This window comes from Ictidomys tridecemlineatus, chromosome 1 (genome assembly GCF_052094955.1).
Source record: "Ictidomys tridecemlineatus isolate mIctTri1 chromosome 1, mIctTri1.hap1, whole genome shotgun sequence".
NCBI lineage: Eukaryota > Metazoa > Chordata > Mammalia > Rodentia > Sciuridae > Ictidomys > Ictidomys tridecemlineatus.
This window is the reverse complement of record NC_135477.1, coordinates 246,540,780-246,563,604: the sequence shown is the minus strand read 5'-3', so window position 1 is coordinate 246,563,604 and position 22,825 is coordinate 246,540,780.

The window sequence follows — 22,825 nt, the reverse complement described above, 5'->3', positions numbered from 1 at the left end:
TATATCCTTACATTTTTTCTTTAGGATAAACAACTTTTGAGCAAATAAGCAAAAAGGAAGAGACATTCACTTAAAAAAAAAAAAAGCATATACAGTACATGAAAAGGGCCATTACTAAAAGGGTTGGAAGTGATAATAGCAATTTTTCTCTGCAGGAAAGGAAATAACTCAGATTCAGGAAAAGTAGCTTGCTGACAAGGCAGTTAGTCACATGTTGCCCCAAAGGAAGTTAAGAGATTGGGTTTTTAAGGTCATAGTTCAATGGAAAGTAAAGTTGGTGTTCTCTTGAATAAAGCTTTCTTCAGTCAGTATAACTGAGGGCAGCATCAGAATAACCAGCAGGAACAATAGCAGGGGACAGTAATGCCTCTCACAGTGCTCCAAGCTCCTAAATGACAAGTTAGATTATTTGCTCCAAGAGAAAACATGCTGAAATAATGAGGTAGTTGATATAAGAACTTTTTGCCCAGCTTCCTGATTCCATCTGTGCACTTAAGTGTATATTTTATTGAACAAAACATCAAGAACAAAAGATCTTCTAAAGTATGGCCTTCTCCTTTGATAAAGAATTAGATCCATGGCTCACCCCATGAATATGCAATATTATTTCTTATGCTCCTATAGATAACACATTACCAAATAAAATGAGTCTTTTATTTGTTAATTCGAATCAAGAAACCATGTCAGAATAGTATGGACTTACAAAAGAATGAATGAGAAGGAAGACAAAATTAATTAAGCACCTCCTGTGAGGACATTCATGAATGCTCCAAGGACAAAAATGTTCTCTCAACGCAGGGAGATGTCTGCCAAGCTCCTCAAGAGCCCCTGAATGTTCCCTTCATCAGAATATGAACATCACTGATCCAGGACCTGTTCAATTATTCTCAATCAAAGAACAAATGGACACGAGCAAAGTCAAACATACTGATCTCAAACACCTCACTATGGACTGAATCCTCCTCTTTTCACAATCCCATCTCTTGGGTCTCTTTTGGAGAGAAGCCTGTTAAGCTGTGATAAAAGTCAAGGATGTTACCTAGGTCATTTTCATTTTCCTACAACTTCATACTCCTTGGTCACCTCAGGGTTGTTGTTTTTTTTCTACTTCAACATTTTACCTAACATGGGAATCCCATCTACACAGTGGGGGATCCAACGGGTTAAATATCTGGATTTGGTCATCATACCAGTTCAAATTCCAATCCCCACACTGACACTTGAAGTGGTGGACTCAGACCTGGTGCTTCATCACTTCAAATAAAATGGGGATTATCAAAATGACTTTTTTTTGAGGGGTCATGATAAAGACTCAGTGTCATACTACATGTTACACACCTTGTTATATTTCTCAGAGCTTAAATGGTAGTTGAGAGAAAAAAGATTTGACTATTTTCAGTTACCAGAACTCATTATTTTAAATAATTGTCTATCCCATTTTTGAAATCTCAAAATGTTCTAAAGCCTTTCCTTCGTTTAAGCCAAAATCTATCATAATTTTTTTTTATTTCACTCCCCAATCCCAACTCTGTTCTCTGAAACACCACATGATTAAATCCAGTTTCTCAGATACTTTCATTCCCCTCAGTTCTCAAATGTCTACTCTTGGGAAACAGATGAACAAGACACAATTTCAGGCCAACATAACCTTAGGCAATACAGAGATAAAATACCTATATAAACATATGCAGAAGACATACAATTAAAGTATCTGGCATGGGGATATATAAGTTGTTGTTTAAACAGAATGTGAGCTCAAAGTACAAGAACAAATGATCATTGAGACCTAAAAGAAGATGTGAAGTCAAATTGTGACTGAGAAGACTTTATAGAGAAGGAATTGTACTAGGCTGTTAAGGATGTATATGACAAGAGGACATCCTGGGGGGAAAAAAAACAGCATGTCAAAGACACCCAGCTATACTCAGGAACAAAAGGGATTTTGCAATTTTACTAAAGCAGATTTTCCAAACTGTGGGCTATAGACATGAATCTTCAGGGCGTCAGGAGATAAGTTATTCCTCATATGCACCAAACATTGGTATAGACTGACTAACAACAAAATGACTCTCACCTATTTTTTTCTTAAACGTAACTTAACTGCTCTTTCCATGAAGAATAAAGCCATCACCCCATGCTCTATTTATCAATGGGTACCAAACTACACCTGTTAACATAGGGAGCTTTTTGAAAATGATTCACATTAAAAGAGATTAGCTCGTGAAATATTTGAGAACTACCGGGTCAGAGTACAGAGTCACAAGAAGTGACTAAGAAGTAGTGGACAGTCCAATGCAATGGTGCACACTATAATCCCAGCAACTTGGAAGGCTGAGACAGAAGGATGGCAGATTTGAAGCCAGTCTGGGTAATTTAATGAGACTCTGTTTCAAAATAAAAAGGGGCCAATTGCAGCTCAGTGGTTAAATGTCCCTAAATTCCATCTCCAGTGCGGGGAGCAGGAGTGCGAGGAGGAAGTGCGACGAGGAAGAAAGAAAGAAGAAAATGAAGGAAAGAAAAAAAACAAGGTGGGGGTGCACTGTTCTTCCCCCTTGGTATAGCTCTTCTCCCTCTTGCCTGCTCAGGGTCACTACTCTGGTTTTTTGCCAATTTTATCTTTATCCTTACTACGATAGCTTTCTCATTATCATTTAATTTTGTTGTGATTTCTTGTATTCTCTGTCCATTCCCACAGCCCTTTTGGCTCCAGAGAGCTAATTTTCACTGGAAAAAAAAATATTAGGAAAAAACATGTGTGTATGCACAGTTTTCAATTTCCATTCCAGTTTTCTTCCTGTGAGCTTTGACTTCAAAATATGTTTTCCAACTTCTTCTATCCATATGTATCTGTATCATCCTGGTCCAAGTCACTCTGATCTCAACTTTGGGTCTCTGAACCATCCAAACTCATCTTTCTAATTTTGCTTCCATGTCTCCCAAACTTTATTGTCAACAGGGTATCTAGAGTGATCCCAACACTTAGGTCTGATCAACACCCCCTAACTCACCTCTGCTCAAGACTCCCGCATTTCCTCTCTTTCCAAGCGAGATTGTAGTCCATGTGGTGACCTCTCAGACTTCCATCCTCTCCTCGGAATTCTTCTGACTCCATCCCCTGCATCCCTCTTTCTGATTCTGCTTCAACCTCACAGGCTGTCTTACCACTCCTCAAGCTTTCTAGCTGACTGGACTGTCCCAAATGATAATGGACTGGGTGGCATCGGGCAGGCCTATGAACTCAGCAACTCAGGAGGGAGGTTGAGGCAAGAGGATCACAAGTTCAAGGTCAGTCTAGGTAACTTTGCAACACTCTATACCAGAATAAAATAAAAAGAGGTTGGGGATGTAGCTCAAAAGTAGAACACTCCTAGTTTGATTCCCAGTGTCAATCAATCAATCAATAGGGCTGGAGTTCTAGCTCAGGGGTAGAGAACCACTGGTTTAATTCCCCTGTACTACCAACAAATACTTTGAAGGATATTGGGGAACCTAAGAAGCATAATATTTGAGTAGCCCTAGCAGAGCTTAATTTACAGAAAGCATTTAAAGAATATTCATAGTCTGGTGCAGTTGTTCACACCTGTAATCTGAGCTATTGAGAAGCTGAGGCAGGAGGATCACAAGTTTGAGACCAGCTTGGACAGCTTAGTGATACCCCATCTCAAAGTGAAAATAAAAAGAGCTGGGTGTGTGGATTAGTGGTAAAACATTCCTGGGTTGTTCAGTCTCCAGTACTGAGAAAAAATTGCAAAACCAAAAAATTATGTGACATACGCATAATTAATTACCTACCAAAAGCTTTCTCATTTCAGTATGGTTTTATTTCTTAGTGAAAAATTATCTTCATGTGTAGAGTTTTATCATGGTGAATAATTAGCTTGGCTTATGATTTGAGAACATTGTCTAGAAACTCTATTCATAAAACACATTTATTTTTTTCTTTTTATTCTCCCCAGTGACTTACTACATTTTTATTATGTTACATTATCTCTAAAGTTTTTGTTTTAAATTATCTATATACTGAACATGATTGGCAGCTCCCTTCTATTTGAAAGTGGTTTTTTCCTTATCTTCAGAAACACTTTTCTGCCTGAAGTATTCCCTATCTTGCCACTGATTGCTCTATACCCTCCTTCACTGGCTCTTTCTCTGCAGCCTCCCTAGCCCTTTTGAAAAGTCGCAGAATTCTATCTTTGGCCCTTGGCTCTCCCTACCTGTGCAATGTGAGAAATCTCACCCGCTCATAGGTTCGGATCTCCATTTGCACACTGAGTACTCCTAAATTCAGCTCAGACTTCATTCCTGAGCTCTGTTCCTGATTGCCTTCTAGCCAGTTCTATTGGTGTGTTTAAATGTCACGTCAAACAACATGTCTCAAATTGGGCCTTATTTGTTTGTTTGTTTGTTTGTTTGTTTGTTTGCATTAGGGACTGAACCCAGGGAACTCTTTAATTAAGTTTCATCTCCAGCCTTTGTTATATTTTATTTTGAGACAGGGTCTTTCTTAATTGCCCAGGCTGATCTCAAACTTACAATCCTCCTGCCTCAGCCTCCTAAGCAACTGGGATTACAAACATGCACCACTTTGCCTAGATCTACTAAATTCCTTTGCAGATAATATTTCTAGCCAATTATATCTTTAGCAAATGAACCACCATTTATCTACCCAAACACTAAGCTATAAACCTCTTCCAAATCCATTTTCTTGCAAAGATCCTCAGGAGAAGGTGTCTTTTCTAAGATTCTACATCTTCCAATATAGGAGCGTAAATGAAAATCTATCTTTAAAATTGAAAAGCATATTCAACATTCTCAAGGGCAAACTTAATACTCTAAAATGATAGATGTGGATTCTGAAAACCAAGAAAACTGCATCTGGATTCTGGCTCTGCTTTTGTGGTCTTGGGAAAGTTAATGAGACTTATTGAATCTGTTTTCTCATCTCTCAAATGATAATTGCCTCACACATTCCTTGGAAAGAGTAAATGGAATAAATTACATGCAAGCCCCTACTGACATATTGATACCTTTTAAAAGCTCTCATTTGATTTCCCTCTTCTTTCCTATCAAATGAGGTAATCACTTGCTTAAAAAAAATCCCACTGCTCAAATATGTTTGAAATGTCTCCCCACCCCTTGAGAACAGATTGTAAAAGTGATTCTCCTGTGATTTACACGATAAAGGGAGTCAGTTATCTGCACAGAGAGTCACTGACTTACAAACCACTTGATTCCCTATCTGGACTATGCAAATATTCTCCTATTACAAGATAGTTATTTTTGTTGGTTTTATTCCATGAAGTGAAGAGAGTTTGTTCTTGTTAATCTTAAACTAAGATTTTTGTAACTCTACTCCAAAACTAGTTAATAAAACTAAAAGAGCAGAGTGGATTGATAGGAATTAAAAAGTCTGAGCTCCAAAGGAGTGAGGTTTGGGCTCAGTGGTAAAAGAACTTGCCTAGCATGCCTGAGGCCTTGGTTTCCACCCCAGCACTGCAAGAAAAAAAAAAAAAATCTAAACTCTGGTACAACTGCCTAAATCTATCTCCTTCACTAGCTGTGTGTCTCAGAGCAGTTATTTAATTTCTGCATGCTACATTTGTAACCTTTGGTTGCAGAAAGTTGATTGATTTAATGTGAAAGACAGAAAGGAACAACAATGTAACACATCACTAAAAACCCATCCAACATAGTGGTCATTTGGGCAGTGTTTGAAAATCTGGAGGTTCCTCTCCATGAGAGAATGGTAGGATGAGTTGGTTTATTTTAATTTTTAATTTTATTTATTTTTGATTTTGTGTCTTTTTTTCTTTCCTTTTTTTTATTGGTTGCTCAAAACATTACAATGATCTTGACATATATCATACATTTGATTCGAATGGGGTATGAATTCTTATTTTTACCACGTGTAAAAGATGAGTAGGTTTAGAAGAAACATCAGAATTTCTTTCTGGCAATTGACAGAAGACATTTAAGAGTTTTAAAATATCGATTTTAAATATTTTCCTACATAATTTCATTGCTTAAGTTGTGACGCAAAATCATGCTTCTTGTTTAGCGCATGATTTAGGAAGGTCCTTTTAGAGCAAACTATATGTTAAAAGCCTAAGTAGATTTCTATTCTTGTCTTTGATTTCTGTTGTTCTCCATTATTCACACAGAGGAATGACCTTTTCCTTAGACCTATATTCCATTAACAGGCACCACTACCCACTTCACTGCAACTGTCATTAAAATGCATAGGGTTCTTAAACAAAGCATGTAACCTAGATAAGACTTGAATTTCCAGTTTGTATTTTCAACTCTATGAGATAATGGCAAAAATCACAAGCAAGTAGTGAGACTTCTATATTTGAATAGTGAGTTAAACTGAAAAATGATTTTCAACTACTCTGGAATTAATGTAATCTTTTCTCTATGGACTTAATATAAAACACTCCATTTCACCTTCCACAAAACTCCCCTTTTTATAACAAATTTTACATTAATTCCCTAATACGTTAGCACTAGATTCTCTTTTGGATTCTGTATTCTCACTAAAGTCAGAATCCCACCTCTGTGAAGTATCTGTATTATATCTAAATTAAAACTCTGACATAACACATACAGTGAGGCATAAAATTTTAATATGCAATAGATGCTCTGCTTCCCAATCCCAATACACTGCTTTGGAACTCTAGAAACTATACTAACTAAATTTGGAAGATGAAGGCCATCCTCTGTCTAGCCAATCATTTCTACCACAAGCAAATTTTATCTTTTCTATCATTTTGATTTTATTATGAAGCACGAATAAAAAATAATCAGAAATAAAGTTTGTTCTTAATCATAACTCCCCCAGGTAGATCTGGGAACTTTGGGCAAACTGCAAAATAATTTGTATCTCAGTTTCATCATCTAAAAGTGGATATTTTAGAACTTTTTTCTTGTATATGCTAGGCAAGCACTGTACTACTATTTTTATACTCAGCCTGAAAATGGATATTATAACAATTGCTATGTTTATCATATGATTGTTGTAAAGATTAAGGGTGATTTCATATAAAGTGGTTGGAACAGTCCCTTGCCTAGTTAACTGCTACTAGGTTCTTATTATTGTTATTGCTATCAGGCAGAAGGATCACCAAGTTTACTTAATTCCTCAAAACACAGTAAGATAAGATAAAGCAAATTCTGGAATGCCAAAATGTATGGAAACCTCAGGCTTCTTATTTCAAATGACAACCCAAATTACTCAGCTAAAGAAAGCTAAAATTCCTACAAGCTGCACCAATATACTTTCAGAATTTAAGTGGAGTGAATACTGAATCAAAGGGGATTATGAAATTGAGGCATAGTTTCAAATAATGATTTATAAAAAAAAATTACATTTTTTCAAATTAATGCATTTTTAATTTTCAGCCAGGAAATCTTTCAGAAAAGAAGGGTTTTGACTTTCCTGATCTCAGTCAGGGATGAATTGTTACTGGGATAGTCAACTAAGTACTAGCATGACAAGTGTTCACCTAAATTTTATGCATCCCATCCCCAACATCACCACCTTCCAAAACAGATAAAACTCACAATTTAGTAATTGCTCTAAATCTATCCATCACTTATTATAATGCTGAATAAACAGAATCCACAAGTCTAGGACAAAGAATGTTTAAGACAAGAAGTTGTTCTAAGCAGAAGGAAGGAAACCACCAGATCATCTCAGAATGAGTTAATGTGATTACACAGCCAGAAAAAGCCTTTATTTCTGTTTAAAATGACGGTACTAACCACCTTATTCAATCAGCAATACAGTTATATATACACTATATATGGTAATATATACATATATTATATATTATATATAAAGATGACCTGAATGTGGACTGTTCTACATAGAAATTGCAATGTCATTAGTGCTTAACTATCCACAGAAAAGAAAAAGAAAAGGTGGTGATATCTCTGGACCCAGCAAGAAAATATGAATGAATAAAAATGAAGTTTAAAGAACAAAGAAATAAAAAGTAAATGCAGTGCTATGATTTTATACTGAAAGGAAAATAATTAATGAAAAAAATTTTATTTGTTTATTATTGTTATTTTTTTATGGTCCTGGCATTAAACACAGGGGCACTCTACAACTGAGCTACATCCCCAGCACTTTTTATTTTTTATTTTAAGCCAGGATCTTGCTAAGTTGCTGAAGCCGGCCTCAAACTTGCACTCTTCCTGCCTCAATCTCTTGAGTCATGGAGATTATAGGTGTGCTGGGTTTTGAAATGTCTAATTTTCTTCAGACGTTTTGAGAGGGTAAAAAGGGGTCTTAGATGGCTAAGGACTTATGCTTAGGAATGATGAGTAGATTCTGTAAGAACCTAGAAAATATAATTCAGTACAAAAAAATAAGAATATTTGTTTCAAAAAAGTGAGATACTTAGAAAGAAATTCCACACATTTTATTGCACACAATACTTCCCGGAGTATTTGGCAAAAGTTGTCTTTCTTCATTCCTGCTTCCAGAACTGACTTTCAAATGGACCTTTGTTCTTACCTCAGTGGAAAATGCCTTGAATCTAGATACAGATGAGCTTAGAGATCCTACTAATCTCAGACCAAGAATCTAGGTGCTCAGGAGAGAGGGTGCAGGGAATCATAAGGAGGGTTCTATTGCCATAAAGTAGAACAACCCAGAAGCAAAATCCTAGACATATAAAGATGGAAAGTATATAATAATATAAAAAAAAAGCAAGTGATCAGTGACTACAATCTATAAGAATCACCTCTACTGAAAGGGTTTCCAGAGGAGGAGCGCCATTTTGACCTTGAAAGAAGAACAAATTCTGCGTGGAGTCAGGTATTTCAGGAATCTACAAGCCCATCAGCAGGGGCACTGGGGAGGGAGGGGTGTAACAGGACAAGAAATGGGAAAATACATTTGACAAGATTACTTGGGTTCTATGAATGTTCTTAACTGTCTTCCGAAGGGGATAGAATTGACGTTTTTATTGCTTATTTATTTTTATTGTTGTAACACATGGATTTAGTGAAGGATCTGGAACTCAACAGAGGCAATAGGAGAGATGGTACTAGAGCACAAGAGAGCAGAAGGGTGGAGAGGACAGAGTAGGATCAACAGTCCATTTATCAGGTATGGATTAAAATAAGGTGGTAAGAGAATTATGAGAATCAGTATCATTCAATCCAATGGCTAATCTGGAGCTGGGGATTCAGGTTGTCCAACCCCAGGGATACAAAAGTCCCAACATACTGTTTAGTGGTCCCAAAGAAAGAACATGGAGGGCCTGCTACATAATTATGCCCTTCCATAATTACAGGCACTCAGGAGGCTGAGGCAGGAAGATCACCAAATTTGAGGCCAGCTTAAACAACTTTTGGAAACGCTGTCTCAAAATTTAAATAAATGAATGACTAAAAAAGATTGGTGATATAACTAAGGTGTAAAGCACCCCTGGATTCAATACTGAAGAAAAAAGAAAAGAAAGAAAGAAAGGAAGCGCTTGGAGAATTCAATTGTAAAGGCAATTTTATTAGTCATGTGTTCCTTGGTGGCAGCAGGTAGGACAATATGGAGGGTCACACTGCACCTACAAATGGGGAACATGTAGGTTAGGTGAGTGTCCACTGCACAGATGGATTTCTTCCTTTGGATGTTTTCTCAGTACATTTTGAGTTCACTTTGCTTTGATCCTGACCTAAAGGCTGGTGACAATGTGGCCAGGTACATTGGCACAAGCCTGTAATCCCAGAAGTTCAGGAGGCTAAGGCAGGAGCAATTCGAATTCAGCACCAGCTTCAGCAATTTAGCAAGACCCTAACCAATTCAGCAAGACACTGCATCTAAATAAAATATTAAAAGAGCTGGGGATGTGTTTCAATGGTTAAGTGCCCCTGTGTTTAATCCCTAGTACCAAAAAAAAAAAAAGAAAGAAAGAAAGAAAGAAAAAGAAAAAAAAATAGTAACGGTAACCACTTTCCCTTACACATTTCCTTATTATCACATTTTTTGGAGTCCTTCTGCAACAAGTTTAGTAGTGGGGTGCATGTTTATAGCATGTGCAAGATCCTGGGATTGATCCCCAGCACCAGGGTAAAGGGGAGAAGGACTCATTTCCTAATGCTTTTTTTTTTTTAAAGAGAGAGAGAGAGAGAGAAAGAGAGAGAGAGAGAGAGAGAGAGAGAGAGAGAGAGAGAGAGAGAGGGAGAGAGAGAGAAAGAAAGAATTTTTTAATATTTATTTTTTAGTTTTCGGCGGACACAACATCATTGTTTGCATGTGGTGATGAGGATCGAACCCGGGCCACATGCATGCCAGGCGCGCGCTACCGCTTGAGCCACATCCCCAGCTCCCCTAATGCTTTTATTTATTTATCTATTTATTTATTCTTATTTAAGGGTTTGTGAAAGACTCTTTGGCACTTTAATCATATTTTCCAAGGCATACACTAGGTTTTAAGAATGCTTATCATATTTTCCCTCATTTGATAATCTTTTCTCTCAGCTTTTCAATCTTTAATCAAAACAACACTGCTCTTTAACAACTTCTAGGAAGACTCTGGTATGAGGCATATAATTCCATGGCACAAATATCTACAGTCTATATTCCAATGAGTCATATCAGATTGCATGGAAAAAACTCTAGTAAAGATCTTAATTATAGGAGAGACTTCTGAGATCACCCTCACTACTAAGAAAGAATGAGGACTACACATGCTACAAGTATAAGACCACAGAGAACCTCAAATCCCAATTTTATTTTTTAAAATTCTTTTTCTTTTTTCTTTTTCAGTGTTGGGGTTTAAACATAGTGGTATTCTACAGTTGAGGTACATCCGCATCTCTTCTTATTTGTTGAGACAGGTTCTCACGAAGTTGCCTTGAATTTGTGATCCTCCTGCCTCTGCCTCCTTAGTAGCTGGGATCACAGGTGTACGCCATTGCACCAACTTGAAAAATCAATATTTTTACTGCTGATTTAAATCAACATGGGAGACAAAGACTTCTACCTGAATTCCTTCTAAAAAAGGAAAGGGTCACACATCACTTTGGAAAAATAAGAGCATGATATTTGAGCTTCAAATCTCCCTCCATAAAAGGAAGGAAGTTGAGACAGGGAAAGTCAAATTTCCCCCTCAAACATTAAGAAATACAATCAACTTACCCACATGGGGCATGTTAATGACTCTGACCTTTATTTAATTCTAACTGATATCACCCAAAGGTCTACCCCATCCCAAACCTCACTTATCCTTTCATATCTCTGATTGATCTCCTCACCAACCCAAACATGGTACTTCACCAAGGATTCCTCTCAGAAATAGTGTCACTGTAAGGGTCTGGCGAAACGTCGGAGGAGGAGACCACAAGAGACCAGCTTCATGCAATGAGCAGGAGGGAGTTTATTGAAGAGGATCCTAATTCAGAGCGCTGAGGCCCAAGGCTCACTCAGGAAGGGAGAGCGGCCCAGAGCCCAGAGCAGAGGTCAAGCAGAGCTTAAGTACACTTTTTGGGGAGGGTGGGGGGCTTTGCATACATCAGAACAAATCATCCTGAGGCGCAGGGAAAATTGAACAACAACTCTGAGACATGATTAGCCCATTCATTGGCGGGAACAGGTCGGGCGGGGGTGATTGGTCACTCCTAAGCGGGTTACACATTCAAACTGATTGGTTCGGGCCCTGTGACAAACCGCACAGGGCCCTAGGCTAAATGGCCAGTAGGGCGTTGTCTTAACTATCTCAGGAATTTCAGGTTCTGGGTGTAGCAGAGGAACTTTGCGATGCCCCGTCTTTTACATTTTAATTCAGGCTTTGTAGCTTAGAAACTTTACCCTTTCAGTCACAACCCATCCAGTTCCAGGAGCTGGGAACTTGGACCATGTGGTAGTAATTTAATATTGCCAAGGCTAACCTCAAACTTGGAATCCTCCTGCCTCAACCTCCTGAGTTGCTGGCATGGTAAGTGTGTATTCACAGTGGCTCCTTGTTTTGAATATGTTTTATTTTATCACTACCCTAATTTAAAAAATGTTTAGTGTCTTTTCCATCAGTTTAAGGAAAAAAAAAAAAAAACAGGATATGCAAAGGCCCTGGAGACTGCTGAACTCACCATCTCCCATCTCACAAAACTCTTACCACCATCTCCCCATCTCTTGCTTCAGTGATAGGCCTTTCTTTGGTTCCTTTTTTTCTTTGCTTCATTCTTTTCTTTTTTTTAAATTAATCAATTTTATTTTCTTTAAATACACGACAGCTGAATGCATTATAATTCTTATTATACATATAGAGCACGATTTTTCACATCTTTGTATATAAAGTATGTTCATGTCAATTCATGGCTTTATACATGTACTTTTTTGCATTACAATTTTTATTACACATACATACCACAATTTTTCATATCTCTGTTTGTATATAAAGTAGGTTGACATCCAATTCGTGTCTTCATACATGTACTTTGGATAATGATGCTATCATATTCCACCATCCTTGCTAATCCCCTGCCCTCTCCCTTTCCCTCCCACCCTTCTTCCCTATCTAGAATTCATCTATTCCTCCCATGCTCCCCCACCCTATCCCACTATGAGTCAGCCTCCTTATATCTGAGAAAACATTCTGCATTTGTTTTTTTGGGATTGGCTAACTTAACTTAGCATTATCTTCTCCAATGCCATCCATTACTTGTAAATGCCATGATTTTATTCTCTTTTTATTGCTGAGGAAAATTCCATTGTGTATATATGCCACATTTTTTAATCCATTCATCCACTGAAGGGCATCTAGATTGGCTTCGCAGTTTAGCTATTGTGAACTGTGCTGCTATAAACATTGATGTGGCTGTGTCCCTGTAGTATGCTGTTTTTAAGTCCTTTGGGTATAGACCAAGGAGTGGAATATCTGGGTCAAATGGTGGATCCATTACCAGATTTCCAAGGAATCTCCAAACTGCTTTCCAAATTGGCTGCACCAATTTTCAGTCCTACCAGCAATGTATGAGTGTACCTTTTCCCCCACATCCTCATCAACACTTATTGTTGTTTGTCCTCATAATAGCTGCCATTCTGACTGGAGTGCGATGATATCTCAGAGTAGCTTTGATTTGCATTTCTCTGTGCACCCTTGCAGACACTGTTCCCTCCATAATTACCCACAGACTGCCCAGGCTGAGGGTTTTGTACACATATCACTTCCTTACAAAGCGCTTTCCTGACCTCACCAAATTTCATTAGTTTCCCAGATTATTTTCTCCACTTGAGAATCCATCCTTCTACATAGCATGAGAAACCCCCTTGTCTGCAGTAAATTCATATATGTATTTTCTTCATGTGTTCTCTCAGCATGAGCTCTAAAGAGCATGAGCAGGGAGACCTTTCTCATTGTATCCTGAGAGTATAGAATAGGGTTTATTACAAGCATGAACCCAAGGAATGCTTGATAAATAAAAGAATTCTAACAGACATCTCCTTTGGGGTGGGAGGCACATGTCTTGAGTTTACTGTTATATCCCTACTGCTTGAAGATATATATTATGGGCACATTGGCAGAAGCCCCTCAAAGGGAATGAATAAATGAAGGATAGAGTTCCCTGTTTTTTCTACTAATAACTAATTCAAGACCAATTTGTAAAGAAAATTATTTTCCTGAGTTGAGTGATCTCCATCTATAACTTCTATATTTCCACCCTTTGGTTGGGCTGAACCACAAAGAATAAGTTAATCTCCCTTTGACATGGGAGAAGCACTTGCCATTTCCCTTCTACATCTTCATTTAGTCAATTTTCAAGTGAATGACATGACTTCTATGCCCTCTCTCTTTTCTTCTGTTGTTCTCTGCATATACCACAGTTTTATTATTTTTCCTCTTGAAATGCCTTGCCCCAAACTGTACCTGTGGCATAAACTAAGGTATTAATTACCCCTTTATTTCCACACTGGATTTTTTTTTATTAACATCACCTAATCATACACCTTAGCAGGCAGGCTCCAGTATTCTTTTATAGTGAATTTTCAGCATACTATTAAAATCAAGGAATGTGATTAAACCAGGTCATCTGCTGCTAGTATTTATGCATTAGACTTTCTGAACATAAGTTGAAATTTTACATTCATCCCTAGTAAATAAAAATGAGATTTAACTCTAATATTTATACTTCTAAGATACTTTTGAGTTCTGGTTTTGACACATGGTGGACTAATTCTCTGTCTATGTCATCCAAGACCCCAAAATGTCCACCATACTCACATTTTTGTTTTGTTTTTTTTTTTGTTTGTTTGTTTTTGTTTGTTTGTTTTTGGTATTCTCATTCTCAAAATTCTGCTCCTTTATTTTATAAGAAGTTATTCTCTCCTGGTTTTCTATCATCTTTCTGACTAGTGCTTCTCAGTGTTCTCTGAGGCCATTTTCTACTTATTCATCCAGTCATTCAATTGGTAAGTCATGGAATGAGGCTTATACCTCATCTTTCAGAAACCAGATGGGGTGCTGAAAATATCAAAAATGAATGTTACTGCCTTTGTCCTCAAGCCCATTTCCTAAAATTCCCTTGGTCTTCACTGTTGGGAATTTTTGCTTCTAACCACTGCTTGAACTAAAAATGTGTACTTTACTAAATCCTAAAACAATGCATTCCTAATCTTTCCTGAGCTCCAGACACTTACATTCAGTGATTTACTAGACTTCACTAAATTATCCCACAAAAAAGTCTCAGAGTTAACATGACCAAAACTTACGCTATTACTTATTATCACTCAATCACCTTTATGATACTTTCTATTTTCCTGATCTTGATTAATGATACAATCATTTGTCCAGCTAGCAAATAAAGGGTCACCTTAGATTTCCCGTTATTTACCTTTGTTGTAAATGCATCCAGTTTCAATTAATTTATCTCATAAACATCTCTCAAGTACCTCTCTTCCTTCACATCCCTAATGCTACTCTTTTAGTTGTTATCTCCTATCAAATGGTTTATTCTGCTCTTTCCAAATCCATCCTCCACATTGCTGTCATTACCCCAAATGGAACTAAGGAAGTTTAGGAAAAAAATTTATTCTATATAATAGCAACATGTCAAGAAATAAAAGAAGTAATAAACCCAGAGGTACAGAAAAAGTAATCTAGGAACATAAAATGAAGGCAGGAATAATATCTAACACTTAATCTGTCCTCACTATGATTCTGATGTTGCTCAAGTGCTGTGCACTGGTTATCTCATTCCATCAGAGATGCCTCTACAAGGATTAATAGGAAAACTGAGAAGTCAACATATCCAAGGTCACTTAGCTAGTTAATTAGTAAATCTGAACTGAAGTTGTCTGTCTTCGTAGCTCGTGCTCTTAAAATCACTCACTGTGTTGACTCCTAGAAATAAAATCAAAGTTCAAAAGTTGTGCCATGAAATTTTATGTATTTGCTATGGGAGGCCAACAGATTTAACTATCAAATAACCAAGACAAAAAGGAAAGAAGTCAGTTACAAGATTTACAGTGTGTGAAAATAAAACCAAACCAATTGCCCATGGAAAACACTGCAATGTTTAATGCCAAGGCCAATAAAAAATAATTAGGAAAAATTGACAAAAAGCAATTGGGGTGCTCAAAGCTGTGGAGTTCTTTTGGTAGGGTCTACAGCCTATACTCAGGAGTAGATAAGAGGTACAGATCCCCATCGGCCAAACCCCTGTGCCACATGTATAGCCACAATGAATATGCTGTAAAGAAAGAAAATCTCAGTTTAAATTCTGACACTCATCAACATTTTGTAACAATCTGGCAAGAAAAGAACTCACAACCCAATATATTCAGTGTAGCTTCTGTATCTGCCTCAGGCACACTGAGAAATACCTTGCAGGAACAGTTTGTTCAAGGCAGAAGTAGCATATTCCAGCAGCCAAATCAGTCAGGCTTCTAGTTTGGCCAGTTTACAGAATCCTCTGTTTAGTGACAGAAAAATTTCACTCTTGTTAGGCTTCTTCCCATTCATGCAAGGCCAGTGTAACTTTATAGCATTTTCAGCAAAATCAACAACCTTAAGTGCCAGTCACTGTCCAAGGAAACATTATTTCAATTGTCTCTTTGCCAAGGGTTCATTTTGTGTGTTGACCCTGTGTGGAGTCCTGTGGACCACTTTTTAGAAATATATGTATCTTTCAGCATGATTTTCAAAGGAAACCAATTATACTGCAATGAAATCATCAAACATAATTTAATAAAAATGTGCTTCATTTTAAAAGCATTGGCTACAATGACCCCCAACTTACTAGTTTTAAGGTAACAAAGAGCTATAATTCTATTTTGAGATAATCTGAACTCTGTATTTCTACATGAAAATTGATAAGAGGGTTGATGGGTCCCAATCAAGATAAAAAAAATGCTCTCTCTTGAAAGGATGCAAATACTTCATTACATCAGATAATGGTAGCTTAATATATCCATTTCCATAATAAACCTAATCCTAAAAGCGACCAGGAAGAAAACATATCCACAGACTTGGGCAAATATTTTCTAGCTCAGACATAAGAAAAGTAAGAAAATTGTTTTGTAGGTTAAGTAAGAGTATACTGGTGAGAAGAACCTAGCAACTGTTGGGTATACCAAATCTATGGAAAACATAGCTAATGTGACAGTGGGAAGAACCAACCTTTCTCACCCAGCATTCTCCAGGAAAGAGACTATAATCTTGCTTTGAGAAAACATTTCATTGTAAAATTGATTTTGACTCTACTTAACCTTGCATAGTGTGTAATGTATTGTAAGGTGGCATGGGGGCTACATTTTCTGTGTCCCCGTGCTACAGAGACCTTCTGCATCAAGTGCACTTACAAGACCTCTATAGATGGTCATCAAGGACTCCCTGATCCTCTTTAACATGGATACATACTTCAGAGAAAGTAGGTCCTTCATAGATCTTACCAAATTCTCAAAAGGGTCTTTGACCTGCCAAAGAATCATCATGTGTCTATAGAATACTATTGTTTTTCCTATGCCACACTTGTTGGTCTTCAAGACAACAATTTAGCCATTGTTCCTCTGGACATATTATCCTTTCTTCAAAAATTTCAATTTCAATTTTTCTTGCAGCATTCAAGAATTCTCCTGCCTGACCTTTGTCCATAATCTTTGGAAACATACTGTCTTCCCAGAAAGGTCTTTCTATCATGAAAGCTATATATCGTGTGTGAGCCGGTTACATACAGGACCTGTCCCTGGTCTCACCATTTTCCTGAAATATTTTAAGGTGGGTGTTCACTGATTTCGGAATCAATCCAGGAAATGTAGAGACACAAACACCTTTCGCTTCCTAGGCTTGGGATCTTCAGATTCTAAATAGAGACATTGGAATGCCACCAACCGCATTGTCCTAGACGCAGAGATATTTAGAAGCAGGTCATGAAATTAGAAGCAAACTACTAATGTTTAGGAGGGGGATTTGCCACTCATGCACAAAGTGTGGATCAGTCTCTATTGTCCCAGTGACTCCAACCAGGGAAGGGGAATGTGTCTCCCTGTTGGCGTTGGAGAGTCCTAGAACAAAGAAAGTTGATGACATAAACACATCCTTTTCCCAGCCCTTGAGTTGTGTGTGATTTAACCTTTAACTCTTGCTTGTTGATGTAGGTGAGATGTCAAATATTTTCTCCTGAGCTGTTGGCAACTGTTTAAAGTGTTTTCATCACTCTTTCACTAAGGCAAAGCCAGGCTCCGGCTCTCCAGGTTATTGTAACAGAGCTGCTCCCCCACCCTCTGTCTTCTTTCTGCACCGCTTCCTCCAGACTAAAACAGGAAAGCAAGCAAAGAGCAGGGATCAGCCGGGTAGTCACTGTAAATCTGCAATTACTTAAAGTGTCGCTTCCTGTTTTTTTAAAGAATAAACTTGTAGATGGGAATAGACACGAAGGTCTTGTGACCAATAGGGAACAAATGATTTACATTGTGGCACAAACAATAAGGAATCCAGTATCCAGTACTGTAATCCTATATTTTACCCTCCTTTATTTCTTTAGACCAGGAGTTAAAGTCTCTTGCCACCGTTAGATCAAACTTCTGTCATGGCTGTTTTGTCATGAAGAGGACAAAACAGTCACCCTCTGCCTACTTCATACTTAGAGGAAACCCATTTTATCTCCTAAGGCTAAAATGAAACCCACCTGTCTACTCATTTAAGACAAAAATTTTAAGTGGATATATTTCTATTTAATGTATAAGCTTAAGCCATAAAGTTCTTGCTGGTTTTTCCTTAGCAAGACAAAGGTCCTTCTACTACAAAAAGAAAAAAAAAAAGGAGTAAAAATTATCAGCAGCATAACTTCACACAGTATTTTACTCAGTGGACATTCTTGGTCCCTTAGAAATAGACAATTTTGCTGAAAAAAAATCGACTCTTAAGCTACTAGCAAATAACTGCATATGCACAACATATCCCTGGGAAAAGCCATTTGGACAAATCAGACACTGCTTGTTAGTGTTTCCATATTTTCAGTCTGAAGTTTGCACTCATATCTTGGAAAGGAAATCTCTGTTCTATTAAAGAAAACCAGTTATGCCAAACGCACAAAAATAACAGTGGGAGGTGATGGTGTGGGGATAGGGTGGAGGAAGGTCACTGCATGACTCAGAAAAGCTTGGTTTCTATAATTAATATTTTAAGCCATATTATTTCATATTTAAAATAGAATTATATGGTCAGAGGAAAAAGCCTAACACCTCACGGAAACAGGGTTTCTAAATCACACGCACACACACACACGCACACACACACCATGTAGCTAAAGCAGGGTGTGTCTGAACTATACATGATATATATCCAGAATTAAATTAGAGTGTGTCTTTTATGTATTTATTGGGTGTAGATTTTTAAATATCCATTCTGTATTATATGGAATTATTCCAGCTGAACCATCTACTGGGCAACTCATTCAATCTTTCCCCAGGAAAGTTTAAAGTAGCTGCAGGCTTAATTCTTATTTCACTAGTCACCAGTCTATCCATTACTTTATCTTGAGGAGAAGAGGTGGAAAGCTGGGCTCCTTCCTCAGATATCATCTTAGAATTACTTTATGCACCAAATTACTTAGTGGCTATGGCTTGAAAGAGTTCATGTGCAAATAAGAAAATGGCCTTCAGGTTACAAATTCAAGGTATCCCCTGATATAAAAAAATCCAAGGCCACAGCTGGGGTGGTATAAAGCACTCACCTAGCATGTGTGAGGCACTGGGTTTGATTCTCAGCACTGCAGATGTATAAACAAAATAAAGGTCCATTGACAACTGAAAACATATTTTAAAAATTCAATGTATAAAAAATTAAGTTTAGAGAATTGATAAAGCAATTATTAAGGAAGTCATACCTGTTAAAGATTAACCCCACGTTTACATAAAGCATATTAAATTTCTAAGTTATAATTTAGAAAATATGTAATACATGGCTCAACCCAACACAGCAATGATTGTCCCAGAATCTAAATTCTTTGGGGGGTTTATACGCTAATTCACAGGTGAAAAAGAAAAGGAAGGATCACGGGCAGGGAAAATAAATTTCTGTATGACACCATAGCAGCCTATTTCAAAATAGCACAATTTAGTAAAAAGCCAATATCACTTGGCTGAATTAACAGTTTTTAACAAGTGAAGTTCAGTCAGATTAGTTTTGATGTGAGGATGGGGTGGAAGAAGGTCAAATTTTATTCTGTTTGCAAAAAATAAATCCATTAAAGGAATAAGGTAAAATATATATTTGGTAGCATTTAAGAGGAACTAGGTAGAATTTTCTTAAAAGTACAGCAGCACCCAAATTAAAAGGAGATGGAAAAAAACATGAATAGGAGCACTGGAGAAACTATCTTATTGGAGAAAACCAATACCCAGTATCTTGGGTGTCAAAAGCAGCAGATGATTGGTTCCATAGTTTGGCTAGTATGAATTGAGCTGCTGTAAACATTGACATGGATGCGTCACTATATTATGCTAATCTTAAGTCGTTTGGTTATAAATGAAAGAGTGGGATGGCTGGGTCAAATGGTGGTTCCATTTCAAGTTATCTGAGGAATCTTCCTCCTGTTTTCCATAGTGGTTGCACCAATTTGCAGTCCCACAAGTAATGTATGAGTGTGCCTTTCCCCCACATCCTTGCCAACACTTGTTGTTGCCTGTGTTCTTGATATCTGCCATTCTGACTGGAGTGAGATGAGATCTTAGTGTAGTTTTGACTTGCATTTCTATAATTGCTAGAGATGCTGAACATTTTTTTCCAAATATTTATTGATGGATTGTATTTCTTCCTCTGCAAAGTGTCTGTTCAGTTCCTTAGCCCATCTATTGATTGTGTTATTTGTTTTTTTAGTGTTAAGATTTTGAGTTCTTCATATATCCTATGCTTTATCTGAGGAGTATGTGGTAAAGATTTTCTCCCAATCTATAGGCTCTCTCCTCACATTATGGATTGTTTCCTTTGCTGAGAAGAAATTTTTTAGTTTGGATCCATCCCATTTATTGATTCTTGATTTCACTTCTAGTACTTCAGGGGTCTGGTGAAGGAAGTCATATCCTAGGCCAACACGGTGAAGATTTGGGCCTACTTTTTCTTCTATTAGGTGCAGGGTCTCTGTTCTAGTGCCTAAGTCTTTGATCTTCTTTGAGTTGATTTTTGTGCAGGGTGAGAGATAGAGGTTTAATTTCATTTTGCTACATATGGATTTCCAGTTTGCCAGCACCATTGGCTGAACAGGCTACTTTTTCTCCAGTGAACCTAGGTGTCCTTCAATAGATGAATGGATAAAGAAAATGTGGTGTGTATATATATATAAAATATTCTAATGGAATATTACTCAGTTTTAAAGCAGATTAAATTATGGAATTTGCCAGTAAAAGCATGCAGTTGGAGAATATCATGCTAAGCAAAATAAGCCAATCCTCAAAATCCAAAGCCCAAATGTTTTCTTTAATATGGTGTATGCTGATTTACAATGCGGGGTGGGGGGATAGGAAAGAAAAGAGTTACCTTAGATTAAGTAGAGGAGAGTGAAGGAAGTATAGGGGAAGGGACACAGAGATAGGAAGGGTAGTGGAATGAAATAGACATTATTACTTTATGTATATATGTGACTGCATGTCCAATGTGATTCTACAACATGTTCGATCAGAAAAATGAGAAATTATGCCCCATCTATGTATGATATATCAAAATGCAAAAACACATTGTACTGTCATGTGTAACTAATGAAAATAAACAAAACATTTTTTAAAAAAGCAGCAGATGTACAATGAGCTCTTCAGTCATAGGGACTTTTTAAAATTTGTTACTTTTAGATATTCATGACAGTAAAGTGTATTTTGACATGTTATTACATACATGGAGTATTAGTCATTCTAATTAGGATCCCATTCTTGTGGTTGTACATGATGTGAAGTTTCACTGGTTGTTTATCCAAATATGAACATAGGAAAGTTGTGTCTGATTCATTCTACTGTCTTTCTGATTCCCATTCCCTTTCCCTTCCCTTCATTCCCCTTTGTCTAAGTCAATGAACTTCTGTTCTTCTCTCCCCGCTCCCCTTATTGTGTGTTAGCATTTACATATCAGAAAAAACATTTGGTTTTTTGAAATTGGCTCATTTTACTTAGCATGATAGTCTCCAGTTCCATTCATTTACTGGCAAATGTCATAATTTTATTCTTCTTTATAACTGATAATATTCCATTGTGTATATGTACCACATTTTCTTTATCCATTTATCTACTGAAGGGCACCTAGGTTGATTCCATAGCTTAGCTATTGGGAATTGAGCTGCTATGAACACTGATATGGCCATATCACTCTAGTATGCTGATTTTAAGTCTTTAGGTATATGACAAAGAGTAGTTTAGCTGAGTCAAATGGTGGTTCCATTCCAGTTTTCTAAGGAATCTCCATATTGCTTTCCAGAGTGGATTCACCAATTTGCTGTCCCCCCAGCAATGTAAGAGTATACTTTTTTTCCACATCTTTGTCAATAATTATTATTACTTATATTCTTAATAATTGACATTCTGACTGGAGTGAGATGAAATCTCAATGCAGTTTTAATTTGCATTTCTCTAATTGCTAGTGATGTTGAACACTTTTTCATATATATATATTTACCATTTGTATATCTTCTTCTGTTCAATTCCTTTGCCCATGTATTGATTGGGTTATTTGGTAGGGGTAGAGGAGAGTGCTTAGTTTTTTCAGTTTGTTGCATATCAAAGTTTCACTGCTTCAGAACTCGGCCAGGCCCTCATTCTGACCATTGTTTCTGACTTTCCACTCCCTCCCAGTTATCTGGGGTATCTTCTCTCCTATTTGTTTCTCTTCCATCACTCCATTCTCTTCTTCTTTTTCTGCTAGTCTCCATGCTATTGAAAAGATCCATAATTCTTTAAAAACTTTGAGTGATATTTCATTATTGAAATCACTGCACATGAATCCATATAATGTATCAACAAAGCACACATGGAAAATTTGCTCATTGTGGTGAGTCAAACAAGTAACAAATTTGGGGGTTATTTTAATAGCTTTCATATTAGATGAGTGAATTAATCATTGCAACATTGCATCCAATCCCTGCATGTCACTTGGTGCATTATAATATAAAGAACATACCAGACCCAATTTCAAAAGAGGCAGTTTGGGTGATAGAGGAGAAACCTGAAGCTGTTCAATCCCTTTCCCCATGGCGTGCATGACTGTTCATCCATGTTTTTCCGCATCCTTGCCCTCTAGGCTTCTCTGAGTCCACCTTGCTGTCATCTGCCACCCATCATCATGGGCATGCTCCTTCTTGCCCACATATTTTTTGTACTATGTTAAATTTATACCTT